Genomic DNA, 22220 nt, shown 5'->3' on the forward strand with positions numbered 1-22220 from the left:
TACCGAAAAGTGCTTCACTGGAATATTAGATACAAGATTGCATGTGTTGACATTGTGATTTTTGCTTTGAAATTCAATGTCAAAACTTTCAATTTTTTTGCTAAGTTCTTTGACGGATTTATTGTTTCCTAAATCATTGCACTCTACTTTTTTTCTAGAGTAACCAAACGATTGTCAGTTTCTTGTTGTACATTTTTTACTAAAACTTTTGTGTTCTCATCCAAATTTTTAATTTCCCCTTTTATCTCATTAAAATCAATTAAATTTCATTCCCTATCTGCCAGTAACTCATTTTTTACAGTATTAATTTCACTGCTCAATTTAGCATCAATTACATTTACTTTTGCTTACACAGATTCAATTTTTTCCTCAACACCGCCAACTCTGTTCGAAAGATGACCCACTTGGGTATTGACTGCTTGGACTTGCAACAAAATGTTATCAATTTTTTCATCCCAGTAAGTCTTATTGTCGTCAACTGATTGTTTAATTTGTTCCGTGAAATTTACAAGAAAACTTTTTAAATCAAATTGATCAGTTCTTTCTGTTTCATTTGACCTGTCCTGATTTTCGAAGTCTATTAAATTACTACTTTCTACTTTAGGCACAATACTCTAAAAAATCTCATAAGTCATTGTGAAGAAAAAAATTCATACACAACAATACAAAACAAGATAAAAATATTGTTTTAACAAAATACGAGGATTTCGTGACTTATCTGGAACAGTCTTCTACTGTTGCAAATCCACGTTTTCCATCCATGTGATTGTTGACCAAAATTCTTGAAATTACTTCTTCTGTCATGAACTACATTTTTTGCCAAGACATTACTTCTCCAAAACTTTTACTTCCCGATGAACACAAATAATGTAACACACATTCTGAAAAAAGCTGGTATTAAGACACAAACATTTTCTTCCTCGTAGCACTGTTGAAGATCTCGTGATCACAATATCCCAGATACAGTCCCCAGTTGAAATATGGTATCCCGGCTGAGACACAAAGTTGAAATATGCTCACTATTTTTTATTTTCTTAAATTTGGCATATTTCGTGACAGTACCTTTTCCGTTAGATGTTTACAAGGCGGAATTGGTCTTGGCTTCAGTTGTCTAGTGGAAGTATGATTTCACAATGCATCTTTGTCGGCTGCAGAAATGACCTGGTTCAATGTGTTTGCCTCATTTTTGGTGCTTCAAATACCATTTCTTCGAATGTAGTTTCTTCTTAAAGTTTATATAAAAAAATAGTAACATAATTCAAAATTATTTATGACGGCGACCTGCACATTGTTCTACCGTCAACACACACCAAGAGTTAACTGCATACTGACTATAGTCAAAGACGACTCCAGCGTCAAAGACATTTTACACAACACACAAGCTTCCATTGTAATCAGTCTCTTTGCTATTCTTCGACACATTTACTATTAGTAATCAATATGCCTTCACTCTCAAAAATTTAAGTCAATTAACATATAATAAGGCAAATTATAATATAAAAATTCTGAAAAAATATAAGAAAACATTTACAATTTGGTGTCGACAAATCCGGTAGAAAATAACACATCTCCCAGATCCATTACAGACTGCAGTGAGCTGTATACACCAATATCAGTATCAGCAATGAACAAAAAAATACGCTTTTTTTTTACATGTCTCTGTTGGGAAGAAATATCATGTTGACCAGTCGAAATGTATTATAGCGCTTTTGTGCATTTACACTTTATAATAACTCAGAGCCTTATAGTGATGCACTCTTTTCTTGCTGGCCTCTGTGGCTTAGCGGTTCTAGGCGCTTCAGTCTGGAACCGCGCTGCTGCTACCATCGCAGGTTCGAATCCCTCCTCGGACATAGATGTGTGTGGTGTCCTTAGGTTAGATGTTGTTGTTGTTGTTGTCTTCAGTCCTGAGATTGGTTTGATGCAACTCTCCATGCTACTCTATCCTGTGCAAGCTTCTTCATCTCCCAATACTTACTGCAACCTACATCCTTCTGAATCTGCTTAGTGCATTCATCTCTTGGTCTCCCTCTACGATTTTTACCCTCCACGCTGCCCTCCAACGCTAAATTTGTGATCCAATGAAGCTTCAGAACATGTCCTACCAACCGGTCCCTTCTTCTTGTCAAGTTGTGCCACAAACTTCTCTTCTCCCCAATTCTATTCAATACCTCCTCATTAGTTATGTGGTCTACCATTCTAATCTTCAGCATTCTTCTGTAGCACCACATTTCGAGAGCTTCTATTCTCTTTTTGTCCAAACAATTTATCGTCCATGTTTCACTTCCATACATGGCTACACTCCACACAAATACTTTCAGAAACGACTTCCTGACACTTAAATCTATACTTGATGTTAACAAATTTCTCATCTTCAGAAACGCTTTCCGTGCCATTGTCAGTCTACATTTTATGTCCTCTCTACTTCGAGCATGCTCAGTTATTTTGCTCCCCAAATAGCAAAACTCCTTTACTACTTTAAGTGTCTCATTTTCTAATCTAATTACCTCAGCATCAATCGACTTAATTCGAATACATTCCATTATCCTTGTTTTGCTTTTGTTGATGTTCATCTTATATCCTCCTTTCAAGACACTGTCCATTCCGTTCAACTGCTCTTCCAAGTCCTTTGCTGTCTCTGACAGAATTACAATGTCATCGGCGAACTCAACGTTTTTATTTCTTCTCCATGGACTTTAATACCTACTCCGAATTTTTCTTTTGTTTCCTTTACTGCTTGCTCAATATACAGATTGAATAACATCGGGGAAAGGCTACAACCCTGTCTCACTCCCCTCCCAACTACTGCTTCCCTTTCATGCCCCTCGACTCTTATAACTGCCTTCTGGTTTCTGTACAAATTGTAAATAGCCTTTCGCTCCCTGTATTTTACCCCTGCCACCTTTAGAATTTGAAAGAGCGTGTTAGAGTCAACGTTGTCCAAAGCTTTCTCTAAGTCTACAAATGCTAGAAATGTAGGTTTGCCTTTCCTTAATCTATTTTCTAAGATTAAGTCGTAGGGTCAGTATTGCCTGACGTGTTCTAACATTTCTGCGGAATCCAAACTGATCCTCGCCAAGGTCGGCTTCTACCAGTTTTTCCATTCGTCTGTAAAGAATTGGCGTTAATATTTTGCAGCTGTGACTTATTAAACTGGCAGTTCGGTTATTTTCACATCTGTCAACATCTGATTTCTTTGGGATGGGAAATATTATAATCTTCTTGAAGTCTGGGGGTATTTCACCTGTGTCATACATCTTGCTCACCAGATGGTAGAGTTTTGTCAAGGTCGTCAGTAGTTCCAATGGAATGTTGTATACCCCCGGGGCCTTGTTTCGACTCAAGTCTTTCAGTGCTCTGTCAAACTCTTCACGCAGTATCGCATCTCCCATTTCATCTTCACCTACATTCTCTTCCATTTCCATAATATTGTCCTCAAGTACATAGCCCTTGTTTAGACCCCCTATAGACTCCTTCCACATTTCTGCTTTCCCTTCTTTGCTTAGAACTGGGTTTCCATCTGAGCTCTTGTTATTCATCAAGTGGCTCTCTTTTCTCCAAAGGTCTCGTTAATTTTCCTGTAGGCAATATCTATCTTACCCCCAGTGAGATAAGCCTCTACATCCTTACATTTGTCCTCTAGCCATCCCTGCTTAGCCATTTTGCACTTCCTGTCGATCTCATTTTTGAGACGTTTATATTTCTTTCTTAGATAGGTTTTAGGAGTTCTAAGTCTAGGGGAATGGTCCATTAGAGCTTAGAGCCATTTGAACCAACTCTCTACTGGCCAAGTTTACGTTTCCTAGCAGTCTTGCTAACTTCTCTACATCACAAAGTACTGCTGATTAGACAATGTGCCTGCTACATTATACATCAAATAATACGTCTAAGTACTTGCCGCTCTACATTAAAATTGTCTAAGGTCTATACGCTAACATTCAATGTACAGTGAACCCTTTCCTGAATATCGGATGAAATGTAATTAGCCATGTTCATTGTACTGTGCGATACTGACAATCTCCAATTATTGAGGATCCCGGGTTTGATTCCCGGCCGGATTGGATATTTTCTCTGCCCGGGGACTGAGTGTTTGTGTTGTTCTCATCATTTCATCATCATTCGTGAAAGTGATGACCAGATCGGCCAGTGTACAGATTGGGAATCTGTACGGGCGCTGATGACCGCGCAGTTGGGCGCCCCACAAATCAAAAAACATCATCATCACACAGTTATCGAGGCGCCGAATACAGACACATAAATACGTTTTAACAGAATAAAAACAGAAATAATCAGTATTTGACTATCCTTAGACCTTCATATCACGAAGGCGATTAATGGAGTCACAACACCCGCACCATTCACTAGCACCGCTTACAATCATGGCAAGTCTGAGGATGATGAAATTTTGACCGAGACCGGTTACCATCGAAATAAATGTTTTTGCGGTCGAGACTGTTTGTAATCCATTTTTAAATCATATTCCTGAAAGCTGACTAGCATGCTTAGAGATTCAATCGACTGTTATTAATCCCCACTGTCTACGGTGCATCTGTGAGGCGACATATTAAAGTAACCCGCATCCGGTCAACCGGGTTTAGATTTTCCGTGATTTCGCTAAATCACTTCAGGCAAATGCCTGGAACGTTCCTTTGACAGGGCACGGCCGCTTGCGCAATCCGGTGGGACCGAAGACCTCCCTGTTTAGTTCCTTGACCCTAACCAAGCAACCAACCAACATATTAAAGTGTATATGAATAGCATACTTCACTTCAGTGGCATGAAAAGATAGTGGCCCACGAGCGTGTCACACTCAAATGAATCAAGAATACAGCATAATATGATCCTAGGAAATAAGCTTACAACACATTCAAATGAAGCAAGTATACACCATAATACGATCCTGGGAAAAAGGCTTACAGCACACGATATCAGTGATGAATTAAGTAGGATTGAAAGACTACTTGGGCTGGGGTAATCTAATGTACCCTCCTTCTGACAACCCAAGACAACCTCATCGTATATGGAACGCAGAATCATCAGTACAAAAAGTAATCATATCCTTCATTAACAGCTGACATCGAACAATTTAAGATAGAATTGAATGAAATGAAGTAACAAGTGGAGCAGTAACTAGCTTCCAAGCAGTTATGAATTCGCAATCTCTTCTCACCTATTCCTCTGCAAGGAAACACGACATCAAATAATTGCTCCCGGAACGATACAAGTAAACAGTCAGCTAACCTCAGACAGAAAACTTTACTTCAGTACTGAATATTAAATGGACTGATTTTACCAGACGTCATGTATGTAGTCACGACTGTTGAACAACGTAGCTCCCCAACAGACGAACCTGACTGCAGTAGAAAAGCATGCTCCCTCGCAGATAGGCTCTAGCTCTCCCCCTTGCAGCCGGAACCAGACTAGACGTATCAATGTATTGTAATGGATAATTCTGCTCCAACAAGGAAGCTACGCGGCTTGAAATCCGCCAATCAGTGCTACTGCCTGAGAGTAAACCGATCGCCAAGGACTTACGACTATGTCAGCGACTGGGCACTGAGAATGCAAAAAGATTGCATCAACATATACTGAAGCGCCAAAGAAACTGGTAACGATATGCGTATTCAAATAAAGAGATACGTGAATAGGCAGGTCAGCAGGGCCTATATAAGACAACAAGTGTCTGGCGCAGTTGTTAGATCGGTTACTGCTGCTACAATGGCAGGTTACCAAGATTTAAGTGTGTTTCAACGTGGTGTTATAGTCGGCGCACAAGCGATGGGGCACAGTATCTTCGAGGTAGCAACGAAGTGGGGATTTTCCCGTACGACCAATTCAGGAGTGTACCGTGAATACCTGGAATCCGGTACAACATCCAATCTCCGACATCGCTGGGCCACAAAATGATCCAGCAAGGACGGGACCAACGACGACTGAAGACAATCGTTCAGTGTGATAAAAGTGCAACCCTTCCGCAATCTGTTGCAGAGTTTAGTGCTGGACCATCAACAAATATTAGCGTGCGAACCATTCAACTAAACATCATCGATATGGCGTTCGGAGTCGAAGGCCCACTCGTGTACCTTTGATGACTGCACGACACAAAGCTCTACGACTCACCTGGACCTGTCAACACCGACACTGGACTGTTGATTACTGGAAACATGTTGCCTGCTAGGACGAGTCTCCTTTCAGGCTGCATCAAGGAAATGCACGTGCACGGGTAAGGAGACAACCTCATTAATCCATGGAGCCTGCGTGAGAGCAAGCGACTGTTCAAGCTGGTGGAGGCCATGTAATTGTGTTGGGCGTGTGTAGTTGGAGTGATATACATCTAATCCACACCAATCTGATAGGTTTTACGTACGTTAGCATCCTGTCTGATCACCTGCATCCACTCATGTCTATTGTGCATTCTGGCGGATTTTGACAACTTCAGCAGGACAATGTGACACCCCACATGTCCATAATTGCCGGCCACGGTGGTCTCGCGGTTCTAGGCGCGCAGTCCGGAACCGCGCGAGTGCTACGGTCGCAGGTTCGAATCCTACCTCGGGCATGGATGTGTGTGATGTCCTTAAGTTAGTTAGGTTTAAGTAGTTCTAAGTTCTAGGGGACTTATGACGACAGCTGTTAAGTCCCATAGTGCTCAGAGCCATTTGAACCATGTCCATAATGGCTGCGGAGTGGCTCTAGGAACACTCTTCTGAGTTTGAACACTTCCGCTAGACACCACACACCTCAGTTATTAACATTATTGAGCATATTTGGGATGCCTTGTAACGTGCTGTTCAGAAAAGGATTCAGGGTGTCAGTTCCTTCCAGCACTACTTCGACATTAGTCCAGTCCATGTCACTTCGTGTTGCGGCACTTGTGCGTGCTCGCCGGGGCCCTGCACGGTACTAGGCAGGTGTTCGAGGTCCTTCGGCTCTTCTATGTATATAGAAACTTGTTAGTGACAGATCTGGATTATTTCGGGAAAACGCATATTACAGATCACGGTACATGTAAAATATATATCTTATTTTCGTTTGTAATTCTTCTACAGCCTCAATAAAGGGCACATCTGTCTGTCTTTCAAATATTTTATTTGTACTATTCGATTCGGGCACTACCCATTCTCAAGTGCTTGTAAACAACGTAACATACTGTAAGTAAAGAGAGCTAGAACATGAAAACCATACAGCTACATTCGATGCAGTATGAAACACAGTACCCACCTGTAGTAACAGATGTGGATTGATCGTGTCGTTTCGTTAAAAAATCGCTCTGCGTTCAGCAACCACAAACAGTTACACACACACGCCAATCGACACATACTGCGCAATGTACAGATGTATATCATGTACAGCTTGAATACACATCGATCTCTGAATGTAATTCGTTTTATCTTAGATACATTGTTAATATTTAACCTTAATTATTATCTATGTGCGTACCAGTTATCTATGACGCCTAGCGAGTTTGTTTTACCGACATTCGATTTTGGTGTATGCTCTCCGTTGTGAACGTTTCCTCTTACAGTAAAGCCATATAATTTCTCACATTCTTCAACTTTATATAACAAAATATTAGTTTTGAGATTCGACACTGTACACATCGCTTGTCAATAACGTACCGAGTGTATGGTATAAATATATATGTTCTGATTGTGATATATATCTTCCAAATCGTATTAAATGTTTCCGTATCGGTGATCATGTGTGACACCGATTGTTGTGTATGTTAGTACTCATGTCTCCCACATAACTAATACAGATGATACATACTCTGAAATCGTATGGATATTGCACTAAGATCACTATATTTTAATTCTCTGACTGAGACGTAAAATGTTCCCACGCAGTCATGTGTATGCGCATGACAGTGACAGAGAATTCGTGTATAAACTGTGATTTGTAGTAAATTTTACAAGGTTTATTTGCTTGAGCTTCCTGCCGGATGTGGTATTTTAATAACGTAGTAATACTATTGTTATCGAAAGCACTTTCATGTCATACACCTTACATTTTTGATGACAACCGTTGACGCCCGTGCTGTGCACAAACGTGCATAGAACGCTTCGCTTCTGTTTTAACGAAACGACAACGATATCTCCTCATCTGTCACTTTAGACCAACTCTGACGTTTGTTTCGCATTTCATCTAATGTATTTGACTTTTATGTTCTAGCTCTTTTGATTTGTGGTGTGTTATGTTTCACAGACGAACTTGAGAATGTTCAGTACCCGAAACCAGCAGCCGGCCGGTAATTTCTTGCAATTGGACTCCCTTCCGGCGACTTACGCCCCCTTAACCCATCTTACTTATCCTGCCGGGAAAAGGGGACCTCCTCTTTAATGTGGAACCTGAGCGAGGTGTATCTTCAAATCAAAAAGCACTTTCGTTGTCTGACCGGGACTCATTTCCACAACTTTACCTTCAATAAATTCTGAGCACCGAGTCCGAAAGTACAATAATGATGGTGATTATTTTCGGGTGTGGGGAACATCGTGACGAGCGACTAAAGCATACAATTAACAGGCAGGTTCATGTCGAAGTAGGCTGCAGAAGTTATGAAGAGGTGAAGTGAGGTTAGCTTGGAGAGCAGCGTCGTAGCAGCGTTCAGACTGACGACTATAGCGACATCATTTTGTAAAAGCCCGTCCGGTATCCTGTGCATAAATGGTTGCTCGGGAGGAATTTGGTATTCAGATGCGTCTTTTTTATTAATATTATCCTCCTTTGGAAGGAAGAAAGCACCTTATGGGAAAAGTTTAGAACCGCTTTTAGAAGATGCGTTTTTGTAAACGAGTCTGCATGTTTATGTAACGACTGAGAACGTAAATAACTGTTCCTACGCTTTTTACCTGCGAATTAAAAAAGACTTCGCAAGTCGAATCGAGTGTACTGGACTGTGTCGAAACGCAGCCGGCGTGTGACTTGCATTCCAGCTTAGTTCCAGCATAACTTCAAACTAATTGGCAGAAATTGTAACGGAAATAATGCGCGGACAAGCGGTGAGGGTTGCCGTGTTTATGGCACGTGCACAAAGTGTTTCAGAATCAGACTGTCCGAATTGTTTCCCACGTCCCTCCCCATTTCGAGCCTTCCTCTGCGATAACGTTTAGCGCGTATGAATTACCCGTCGCGGTCCTGGCTAATTTCGGCTGCCGAAAACATTGCAGCGCCGATTCGCTCGCCTACAGATAGTCCGTTGTTTGCGCCCGGGATAATTTCGCTGCCGCCTGCCGCACTGCACGTTCCGCTTAAGTGATTACCAAGCGCACACACAGAAAGAAATAAAGGGGCGGGAGAAAAAGCTAACCGAAATGAAACGAAACGAAACACGATGACGCGAAGTTTATGTGAAAGTGTGTTCCGTGCACCTTTGTGCGAAAAATGCTTTTGCCCATATAATATGGCGTAATTACCATTTACAGCCTGAAAAACGACACCAACGGATGCGGATTACCTGGCTGTTGGAACATCTGCACAGAGGTAGAAGCGATTGTGGTGTGTCTTTTCCGCAGTTGTCACTCTGATATATTCTGAAAACAGACAGCTAGTGCGGGCCCGTTTTTGTAAAAGGGATTATGTAATGGTGGAGCATTTTCTCACATGGGACGTTCCCGGAATTTGTTGGAAGAACATATCCATCCCCAGATAAAACTATTCGTGTTAAATGAGTAGGGTTAAGGTGGTTCACTTGCAACAAGGAAAGTGGAACTGCCATATTACTGCATTTGAAAATCCAGTTTCACATATTAAGTAGAGCGAGTGCCAAAAATACACTACTGGCCATTAAAATTGCTACACCAGGAAGAAATGCAGATGATAAACAGGTATTGATTGGACAAATATATTATACTAGAACTGACATGTGATTACATTCTCACGCAATTTGGGTGCATAGATCCTGAGAAATCAAGACCCAGAACAACCACCTCTGGCCGTAATAATGGCCTTGATACGCCTGGGCATTGAGTCAAACAGATCTTGGATGGCGTCTATAGGTACAGCTGCCCTTGCGGCTTCAACACGCTACCACAGTTCATCAAGAGTAGTGACTGGCGTATTGTGACGAGCCAGTTGCTCGGCAACCATTGACCAGACGTTATCAATTGGTGAGAGATCTGGAGGATGTGCTGGCCAGGGCAGCAGTCGAACATTTTCTGTATACAGAAAGGCCCGTACAGGACCTGCAAAATGCGGTCGTGCATTATCCTGACGAAATGTTGGGTTTCGCAGGGATCGAATGAAGGGTAGAGCCACCGGTTGTAACACATCTTAAAAGCAACGTCCACCGTTCAATGTGCCGTCATTGCACGACAATGCGCGGGCGCATACAGCGCAAGCTGTGGCTGCTCTGTTCGGTCGATAGGACTGGGAAGTATTGTATCATCCATCGTACTCCCAGAACTTAAGTCCTTGTAACTTTCATTTGATTCCGAAGATGAAAAAACTACTTTGTGGCATCCACTTCAGAACTGTTCCAGAGATTCGACAGACAGTAGACCACTCCATTCGCTTCATCAACAGATCAGGTATACTACACCTTCCACATCGTTAGCAACGGGCTCTACACAACGCTGGTGACTATTTTGAAGGACAGGAACAGGTGCAAACATGTAAGTGTTTTGTATCGGTTGTGAATTAATAGTTGCCACTATTTATGTTCCAACCCTTGTATTAAAGCAAACACTCCTTAACAGTATATAATTTTGATGTTCATATTGTGTAGAGTTGTTGTGAATAACGAATATTTCTTAAATAAAATGTTTCTGTCTGAACTAAACATACTACTGACATCAGCAATTGGTAAATTATACTGTGAGTAATGAGGTTATTGAAATACTTTATTGAAAAGGCTTTAGTCATTTTGTGTAATTGTTGTATATGTACTACTGATGAAAAGTGATCAGCAAAGGGAAAATAAACGTGAGATCGATCTTAGAGTAGTAAAATAACAAGTCTGATAATCCAACCATGCACTTTTATTAGCGCAGTCGGTATGTCAGCCTAAAAAAGAGGGTTTCTTGCAAAATATTACACTGTTGGATTCTTCATTTAACACTTTTCCAATGGTAAGATTGGAATTGCATTTTTTATGGTTGCGCCATGAGTTGTACGCTGTCAAAGGGTCTGGGGGAACAGCGCAATACGAGTAGCGAAGTTCTTGCGACAAACACCGGCCGTCTTGCCGTCAGTGTGCCAAGAGGACCAATGTTGATGATTCAGGTTGTAGCGTTGGCGACAGCTAACATGCTGACATCATGATGCAACTTAACCTGGCGCGTATAAAGTGACAGGTCGCTCTCTGTCCGGAAAGGATGTAAAAACTGATCAACAAGGAAGACCTCTGACCCCACCACTGTCTTGTCTATGACTGAGACGAGCATGGTTGTTGAGATTTGTGCATTGGTTCCACAAACTGCGAAGTTCAATGTCATCATCCGATCTTATTCAAAAGCATAGGATCAAGTGGTGACAGCATGGCTCTGTCGATAACACTCATCCAATAAATTGCTTTTCTAGCGAGTTCAGTTTGTGAAGTTCTCTTCAGTTTCCATAGAATGCCCTTCCTCGTGGAATAATAAGCTATGTCTTCGTTTAGTTATATTTCTTAACAAATTGAATGACTTGAACGATTTCAACTGTGACTCGATATTATAGTCATACGATATTGCATGTTTTAGCTTTAATTTTACATCTTGTCAATATACCACTGAATATTTACGCAGCGTCTTTCAGACATTGCATCATTGTAAATAACTGCATCATCTGCAAGCAGTCTCAGGTTGCTATTAACATTGTTCGCGAAGTCATTAATATACAGTATGAATAGCAAGTGGCCCAACCCATTTCCCAGAGCACACGCAAAGTTATTTCTACATCTGTCGATGACTCTGCATCCAAGATAACTTGCTGCGTGCTCTCTGTACATAAATCCTGAGTCCTGACAGAAATTTCGCTTGATATCACATTCGATAGTACTTCTGATAATAATCGTAGTTGTGGTACTGAGTTCAATGTCTTTCGGAAATCGAGAAATACTGCGGGTACCTCAACTGCCTTGATCCATGGTTTTCAGGATGTCATGTGAGAAAAGTGACAGTTGAATTTCACATGCTCTACGTTTTCGAAAACTATGGTGGTTGGTACAGAAGGTCGTTCTGTTCGAGATACCTCATTATGTTTGAGTGCTGACTATGTTCTAAGACTCTACAGCAAATGAAGGTCAAGGAGTTGAGATGGTAGTTTTGTGGGTCGCTTCTGCTCACCTTCTTGAAGATGGATGTGGCATTAGCTTTCTTTCATCTGCGAGGGCCGATTTTTTGTTCAAGGTACACTAACGGTCAAAAGTTTTCGATCACAAATAACATATAGTATCTTTTAGTGTCCAAATACAGCATACAAACTAAACAGACCAACAAAAAAATTACTTTCTCTGTAGTACAATACAATATGGTTTAGATTTTAGCCTCTTTAAAGTATCCAATCTTTGCCTTCAGAACAGCTGCACAAACTATTGGCTTTCTGGAGATAAGATTTCGTAGTAGTTTTTCAGAATTTTCAGTGCAACAAGTCTATGGATTATTCCATTGATCTTCAGCATTACATCACCTCAGTTTTCTCACCTTCCTGGCAAGCTCATCCTTAAGAGTTAACGGGTTATAAGTCAGGTGACTGATTTACCTACATCATATCCTTCAGTTCCCCACATTTATCTGTTCTGTTGACATACCCTCTGCACAGTTTAAAAGCATGTGTGGGATCACTGTCCTGCTGCACAACAAACCTATTAGTAATAGGTCTCTTGCGAGATGGAACTGGTAAGGGATCCGAGATCCCACGAACATACATGCTAGTATCCGACGCCCAGGTCGATAGCAGACAGGAGTCGATTGTCGAGCGCTGCAGGAGGCAGTGAGGCGAGTGTTGAGTGAGAAGTAGTGCTGGAGAGACGGGCAAGGATGGCGGTCGAGTGAGTAGTAAACGGTAAATTCACCGGAGTATGACGGACGAGCGCGTCCCCCTGATCGTCACAGGGTGGACCCTCGTCTATACCGATTCGCGAGTGATATGAAACCAAAAGTGGCACGTGCCGAATTATGTGTTTCGCGTCGGCCAGCAACAACCGTGGATAGCAGTGTGGATTGTTGTGAATGTTAACCATCATCATTGCGTGTGACGAAGTACCTAAAATCAGCAACCAATAAAAGATATAACCGTAATTAGACGTGTAAGGCGAAGGTATCAGTCTCACAATTTGTGTGTTAGTAGAAAATCCATATCAGTTAGCACATCGCAACGTTTATGGTCTTTAATTATAGACTTTCAATCATTAACTATTCCGTCTCAGAACAGCCGCACTCGGTTGAAATATCCCCGAAACCACAGCAGGAAAACCGATAGCCTTCATCCATTAAGCACACAGTCATATTATTATAATAATTAGTTGTTTGCGGGCTTCGGTAATCACACAAAACCCAATTAAAGAATTTAAACGGGGGTGTTTCATCTTGGCTCCCCTGAGAAGGACAGTTGCAATCTTCGGATCCGAACAATGATTTATTAAGCACCATTTTCGGTTTCAGTGGAATGACATTTGCAATTATCGGACAATTTTAGTGCAAGAGCAATCCGGTAAATTAGAGAATTTCAGCTAGAAACAGTGTAATATAACATTTATGGTGAAATTATAAATCGCGGAAATGAAGCACATTATTTAGACAACACAGTGCAAAAGTGACTTATTTAGACAAAACAGTGCAAAAGTGACTGATAAACAATAAACAATTTCTTTTTACGAGTTCAAGTGACAAGAATAGAGTTAATAAACAATGTATTGAAGAATGGACAGGAAAACGTGTGTGAATTACTGTAAAATTCATACTCTAACAAAAGACGAGTTCGTACATAATTTCGTGTGAACCAGCCAAGATTCCTTTACGAAAGTATCCGGAGCATGTTTTCAAGTGACTTTGTATTCGAAATTATCTTTTGGACGGTGTAAATCGCTCAATTTGATGTGGACCCATAAACTGTTACTGCATTTGCGAGTGTTGACTATGGCGTGATTATTGGATGACGTCACCCAGACTGTGAGCGGCTAACCAAAGCATTTGAAGCAGCAAAGAAGGTCCACACGCCGCGACATCAAGGATTTAGATTGCGGAGATGTACCACACTGACCAGTGTCTACAGCGGAGCCAAGTGGTTGAAGTAGAAACAACGACGACGCGGAGTTCTACATCTAGTGGCGAACCCTCGAAGTATACGACGTCTGCGCCACCTACCCGCCGATCAACGAAATACGTGACAGCAGCTGCATCCCGTCGCCAACCACGGAACTACGAGACTGCGTCAGCGCGATTCGCCTCGAGCTTAGCTTTGCACACGGCACTACACACCAGCTACAAAGACGCTTCGCCTGACAGCCGCCGCGCCGGAGGAGCCAACGCCAACACGACTAGTAGCGCGACTTCAGACGTCAAAACATCGCGACTTCGACGAGCGTCGAGGGGTGAGTGAGGACGATTTGGTGGCGCGAGATCAATTAGTATCGCACTATCTTGAGAGCGCGGAAGGAGCCTCAAATTAAATATGTCAATTGCAGAAAATATAAAAACAATATCTTTTAAAAATTTTTGGTGAATTTGCTCTGAAGCATGGTATGCTTATATGCGCGTGTTTTCAAGCTGTACAGCACAGAATAGTGTCTCATTTGCATTATTTATTGTACATGTTTATATGTCTTTAGTTTGAGATTTTGTGCTTAAATGCAGTCATTGATGTTTGATCTGAGTAAGCTTCTATAATTTATGGTGTTCAATGGAGAAGTCTATTTTGCCAGTCTGGGTTAACCAAATACAGTGAAGTAGTATTTAATTTTTAGCTAATTAGTGAGTGTTTGGGTTACTAGGAGGTTATTTTATTTATTTTTTCTTCTCTGCGCATAGTGGATAGTTGAGAATGGATCCTGAATTGAAAGAAAAAGTTGTGGAGGAGGTAGTTAGAAAGATGGAGATAGGGCAGGACGACAAGGATGAGTCAGGAATTGGTAGTGGTGGAATGTCAATCGACAGCCCATTGGGTCATTCAACCAGTTACTCTGAGACACCAGTAAAACCAATTAGAAAGGAACTGAGTCTAGAGAATGGAGAATCGCAGTCATTAATATTCAAGATGCTCCAAGAAATCAACAAGCGTTTAGAAGAGATGTCTACAGGAAATGATGAAATCAAGAAAGGAAATCAAGAAAGAAAACAGAGAAATCAGGAAAAGTATAAAAGAGATGTCCAAAGAAAACTTAGGGATAGGACTGCAGGAAGTCCAGGAACAGACGAGAATAACTCTTCAGGAGAGAGATGACCAGCTGCAGGTGAAGTCAGATAGACTCTGAGAAGAGATGAACGATATGAAGGCAGAGAGAATTGGAAAAGCTGAGGTAGATGTCGAGGGTGTCAAAACTGAATTGGAAGAGAGAATGCAAAAAATTGAAACACATCAGCACTGACAGATTAAGGACGTGATAAAAATACAACAGCAGTGCCAAGTTAATATTGGTAAATTGGGAAATAGGAAAGTGAAATTGGAGGAGGCTGTGGAACATATAGTCACAAATGAGATCAAACAATTGCAGGAGGGGGCCTAACAGCTAGAAACTAAAACCAAAGAGATTGATAGGAAGATAAATAGTGCCACCTCAACAGTAGGGGAGGGCAATATCGTTACATTAGTGAACGCAGATAATAGGTATACCCAGACGCACATGGGGTAAAAATATAAACCCAAAGGGGCATTGCACCCAATGATATTTACTAAGTGATGACGAGGAGTTTTCCCAGCACACTTACGAGATGCAGATAAAATTCAGTTTGCAATAGACAGAATGGAAGGTGAAGCTTTCACCTGGGGAGTTAGGAGGAAAGAAGAAGTTACCAGCTACAGTCAATTTAAGAAAGAGTTTTTAAAGAAGTACTGGTCCAAAATTCACCAGTGTGCAACACTTGAAGATTTCCTGCATCGAAAGTCCCTTAATATCTGGAGAGGTACCTTGAGAGAATTTGTTGAGCATCTATGTGAGTTGAATGAAACATTGGAGCAGCCATTGAATGACGACATAATGATATCATCAATTAAGAGGAGGTTAAGTAGTAGGATGCAAGAAAACTTATCTGGAAGGCTGATTAAACATAAAGATACTTTAATGGAAGTATTGGAGCAATTAGAGACTATTCGTGCTCAGGAACATAATCAGATGCATGATCAGAACCATGGTGGAAATAATTACCATCAAAGTCAGCGTAATGGCCCACCAAATTACAGAGGTAGAGGTGGGGGTAATGGAGGTAGGAACCACGGCAATGGCCGACAGTTTCACCACAATCATGGGAGAGATTATGATGATGATAATAACAGCAATTATGAAAGGGGAGAAGATAGACGAAAGGATCATGAGGTACAAACTGAAGAAATAAGAGAGGTGTAGGGAGCCAGCAACTCTTTTGCTGGTATACCAATTGGCGACTGATACACTCCCAGCTGGGTGAGACTTTATTTCTTATTTCAAGTTTCACTCCTCTACCATCTTTCTCTATCCATAGAGTAAGAAATTAGTGTATAGTAGTTAGGATAGGTAGTGGTCGTTCAAATAATTCAGCCAGGAAACATGTAGTAAATTTATATAGCAGTTACTGTTTATGTAGAGTGTGAGATGTGAAACAATCAATAAGTTTAGTGTCACTACATGACAAAATTAATAGTGCCAGAAGTAACAAAATGAGAACCAGATCAGATAACTAATGTTTATAAAATGTGATTGGAAGCTAATTGGTCAAACAAGAGGTTGTGTAAGGTTATAGAATTGTTTTATGAGCCATGAAAAGGACAATCAACTATAAGAGAATAAAATTAAGGTATCAGCTCGTAAGTAGGTAAGCATATAAAGAAACAAATGTATGAGGAAATACTTGTTCGAGTAAATGATTTTAAATATAATATGTTATGAATAACCCCGTATTTATTGCAGGAAAATGCTGCTAATGGGTATTGGATGGACTGTACGTTTTACAGACACCACATATTACCTTATAGGGAAACTTGTATTTTCCAACCTTTTGATCACCTGGGTAAGAAAGTATCGACTTCGCTACTAAGCTGATGAAATTCAAATCACACACTAAATTTAGAAGTCATTGAAAGCTGACTTGTTAGGAAGGAAAACGCACCTGTGAAGGATGCAGATTGGTGTCGTAACATTGATGTTAATTTCCTTTGAACATATCACTCGCGCGAAATATGTAGTCATGATAATCATATATGGTTTTCGCTGCTATATTACATGTTCAGGCTGTTCGCTAGGTCCATACAAACAGTTGTAGACTGTTAGGTGAAAAATCATTTCAGTCTGCTATCTGCCCATTACTTCGTAGCATCGTATCGTCAGAGCTGAGTAGCAACGAAACATCAGCCACTCGGCTCCATGAGAAAGAACATCATATGAAGAAGCGATGTGAGTGCAGTAAGGCATTTTGCGACGTTTGCCTAAGGTACACCTGCGTAATAATGTGTAGGGCCTCGGTGAGCAAGCAGAAGTGCCGCAGCACGACGTGGCATGGACTCGACTAATGTGTGAATTAATGCTGGAGGGAACTGACACCATGAATCCTGCAGGGCTCTCCATAAATACCTAAGAATACGAGGGGGAGGAGATCTCTTCCGAACAGCACGTTGCAAGGCATCGCAGATATGCTCAATAATGTTCATGTCGGGGGGGTTGGTGGCCAGCGGAAGGTTTTAAACTCAGAATAGCGCTCCTGGAGCAACTCTGTAGCATTTATGGACGTGTGGGGTGTCGCATTGTCCTGCTGGAATTGCCCAAGTCCGTAGAAATGCACAATGGACGTGAATGGATGCACGTGATCCGACATTATTCTTAGTACGTATCACCTGTCAGAGTCATATCTAGACGTATCAGAGGTCTCATATAATTCCAACTGCACACGCCCCATCCCATTACAGAGCCTCCACCAGCTAGAACAGTCTCCTACTGTCATGCAGAGTCCATGGAATCATGAAGTTGTCTCCATCCCCTTGAGACAATTTGAAACGAGACTACGAGACTCGTCCAATCAGGTAACATGTTTACTGTCATCAACAGTCCAATGTCGGTGTTGACGGGCCCAGGGGAGGCGTAAAGCTTTGTGTCGTGCAGTGATCAAGGGTAGACGAATGGGCATTCGGCTCCGAAACACTATATCGATGATGTTTAGTTAAATAGTTCGCAAGCTAAATATTGATAGCCCAGCATTGAAATATGCAGCAATTTTCGGAAGGGTTGCGCTTCTGTCACGTTAAACAATTCGCTTCAGTCGTCGTTGGTCCTATTCTTGCATTCCGGCCGCAACGAAATCGGTAATTTCATATTTTATCGGATTCCTGATATTCACGGTACACTCGTGAAACGGTCGTACTGGAAAATCCCCACTTCATCGCTACCTCGGAAATGCTGTGCCCCAACGTTCGTGCGCCGACTATAACACCACGTTCAAACTCACTTAAGAACTGGATAATCTGCCATTGTAGCAGCAGTAAGCCATCTAACAACTGCGACAGACACTTGTCATATGTGGGCATTGCCGATTGATCTCTGTATTTGAATACGCTTAAATATACCAGTTTATTTGGCGCTTCTGTGTACATCCACCTGAGAAACCGCATGTGAACTGTAGAATTGTTACAACTGTTCACTTTGACGTTTATGGCAGGAACAACATATGGAGTCATTTTAGAGGCATTGTTGCACAGGCTAGCAAGACTTTGTATAACTTCACAGTTTTAAAAATCAAACAAATTGTAACGAGTTTGATAGGTCCCATGTCTTGATCTTGGACAATGTTGCTGAAAAGTTGGCTGTTATGACATATCAATCTGGCTCCATGTGACGTGATTATAACATAATTTCATCTAAACAGTCACCCCATTTTGCAGCTGATTACAGTGCAGTATTTCAAGAGTTACTCAGTAACTTGTAATATATAAAACCAATACGCAATGACAACTGCGATATCCTCTATGAAAGAGTTTATAAATTAATTAAAATAACTGATTCTACACAGATTGCAGCCATTCACATGCAACGAAAACTTTCTTCATTGTGGCTCGTAATCAAATCTGTAATAGGCAATACCTCTAATGACAAGTTACAAAGTCCCAGTGAAGACAACTGTTAAAAACCTGCGGCAAGATAGTGCGAAAACAACAAAATAGCAGTATACAGCACTTCATTTTCAGTTCATCTAGACCAGGGCTTCACAACATACGTGCTCGCGGAGCAAGCTGTGAGCAGCAAGGCGCGATCACGGAGCAGTGCAGAGCAGAGAGTGGGGAGAGTCACGTGGGGCACACAACAGCTGGCACCAGTCAATGTAAATCCGCGGCCACCTGCAGGGATGTCACTCACGAATTATTACTGCCACAAATGAAACAAATAAAGGAGAATGTACACATGCCACATAATTTTATTAGCTTAGTGTATGCCTATACATTCGTATTAATTTGTGAACTGTTACACAATAAAAGGTGTCACTGAAGTGTGGGATTCTCGGTTATCTTGTACTTTTTGCCCTTTATAATTGCATCTATGTTCGGAGTAATTGTTCTTGTGCATTGTAGGCGCAGTGTGCAGTTTAAATTTCGATCAGACAATGCATTTCTCGGGCGCGTCTTGTTATATTTCATTGCAGAGAACAGTTGTTCTCAAACATACGTGGAACCGAACATTATTGTAGCCGCCAGTTCGTGCAAACGAGGAAATCTATCCTGAAGGAAGTGTCTGTACAATTCCAAAATGTTTTTCTTGTTCTGAAATTTGTCTCTGTATTCTCTGTCACACTGCAGGTCAATAATTTCTAGTTGCAGCTCAGGACAAATTTCTTCAATATTCGCTGAATATGGACAGGAGAACAGATCAAAATCACTGTCTAGTGCTGTCAGATCTTGAAAGTGTTGATCAAATTCTTCCTTAATGGCAACTAAACCATGTGAATAACGTTCACAGTCTTTGTGAACATCTTGCATGGATGATAATTTAGGAAAATGAGCTAGATTTCCTTTTGCCAGCTGACGCACCCAAAGTGTCAATTTCATTTTAAATGCTCGTATTCGATCTATGAAATGAGTAATTAGCAGATCTTTACCTTGTAGTGAAATGTTCAAACCATTCAGATGGCTAGTTAAATCTGCTAAGAACGCGAGATCACATTTCCATGAAGGCTCTTTCAATTCAGGAACACACATGTTATTTATTTCCATGAACATATTTATCTCATCTAATAGGCAAAAAAATCGATTTAATAATTCGCCACGACTAAGCCAGCGGACCTCGCTGTAATAAGGCAGGCTACCATACTGGCTTTCTACATCCTCAAGAGAGCTTTTAAATAGTCTTTGTTGTAGCCCATGCTTCCTTATATAATTGGTTGTACGAACAACAACACTCATCACATTTTTTATAGTGATACTCTTTGCACATAAGTTTTTCTGGTGGATCACACAGTGAACGCCCCTTATTTCGTTCGGCACGATCAGTTTTTGCATTTTCTCCTTCAACAGCGCAACGAAACCGGTTTTGTTCCCTGTCATCGCTGATGCATCGTTTGTAGACACTGAAACTAAAGAATTCCACGACAATCCTATTTTTTCAACACTTTCTTCAACACTACTTAAAATATCACCTCCGGTTGTAGTGTTCTTCATGGCTACTACATCGAGGAGCTCCTCCCTCACCTGAAGATCTCTATTAGCACCTCTAATAAATATGGCAAGCTGCGCTGTTCCAGTGATATCAACACTTTCGTCCAGAGCTAGAGAATACGCCATAAAATCTTTACAGATATTTGCAAGCTGGCTCTGGACGTCGTCCGCCATGTCCTGTATGCGACGCATAATGGTCATGTTAGATAATGGCACAATCCGAAACTGTTCAACTTGAGATGGACACAAATGTTCCGCTGCAACTACCAAACATTCTTTTATTAACTCGCCATCAGTGAAGGGGCGCAGGGATTTTGCTAAAAGCAAAGCAATTTTGTAACTCTCTCTGAGAGCTGCCTCAGTTGATTTTTCTTCGTCGTCCAGATCATCTTCGGATAGCTTCCTTTTAAGTTTAATAGCTTCCTGTGCACGATCTGGTCCATCACATTTTCCACTTCCGTAGTTTTTCGCGTGGTACGACATATAATGTCGCTGCAAATTAAGTTTCCTAAAAGAATTCAGCGTTTTGTGACATACTAAACATTTTTCAACACCATCTTTTTCTGTAAACAGATACAATTCCTCCCAATGGGGGTTGAAGTGCGAAAGCATGGCTGGGGTTACACAACGGCGACTTGACATGATTCTTAACCAGCGAAGTGACTGTTAGAGCTGATCGTAGAACTTTAAACGTTACACAGTCGCTGCGAATTCAATAGGCACGCTGCGGCCCTAATCAAACATGCGCGCACATTTCCCCTCCCTCCCCTCCCTCCCTACTCCGCAACCTTGCACCTGCTCGCGAGCACGTGCCTGAGCAGACGCGAGTACTCGCGCTCAAAACCGGCCAGTTGTTAAGCCCTGATCTAGACGCTAGAAAAGCGCAATTACTTGCGTGTCTCCAAATGTTAGAATTCACATCCCCTCTGCAGGCTCCACATCAGCAAGCCACGCATTCCAAAACGCCAGGTGTATACTTTGCAAAATAGGATAGGACAGGGAGCTGACTTCACTGCTTGTGCGTTCACCTCATTCTGGCCGCAGGGAGTGGCGGCGCGGTTTGAGGCGCCATGTCACGGACTGCGCGGCCCCTCCGGCCAGAGGTTCGAGTCCTCCGTCGGGCACGGGTGTGTGTGTGTTGTTCTTAGCATAAGTTAGTTCAAGTAGTGTGTAAGTCTAGCGAGCGATGACCTAAGCAGTTTGGTCCCTTAGGAATTCACACACATCACACATCATTTCATTCAGAGGGAACTCACGCTACGGCTGGGAGACGAACGATATCGTCGTTTCCGCCAGAGGAACATACACAATATCTGCCCAACGACCCATAGAAGAGACGTGCAAACATTGTTACGACGACCAAAACTCACGCCATCTTTTGCAAACCTCTTTATTACGAGCGATGGACATTCTGAAAAGACTGTGATGAGACTGTAGAGACTGGTTACTGAGGATGAGTTTATTTTTGCATGTTGATA

This window comes from Schistocerca americana, chromosome 4 (assembly GCF_021461395.2).
Source record: "Schistocerca americana isolate TAMUIC-IGC-003095 chromosome 4, iqSchAmer2.1, whole genome shotgun sequence".
NCBI lineage: Eukaryota > Metazoa > Arthropoda > Insecta > Orthoptera > Acrididae > Schistocerca > Schistocerca americana.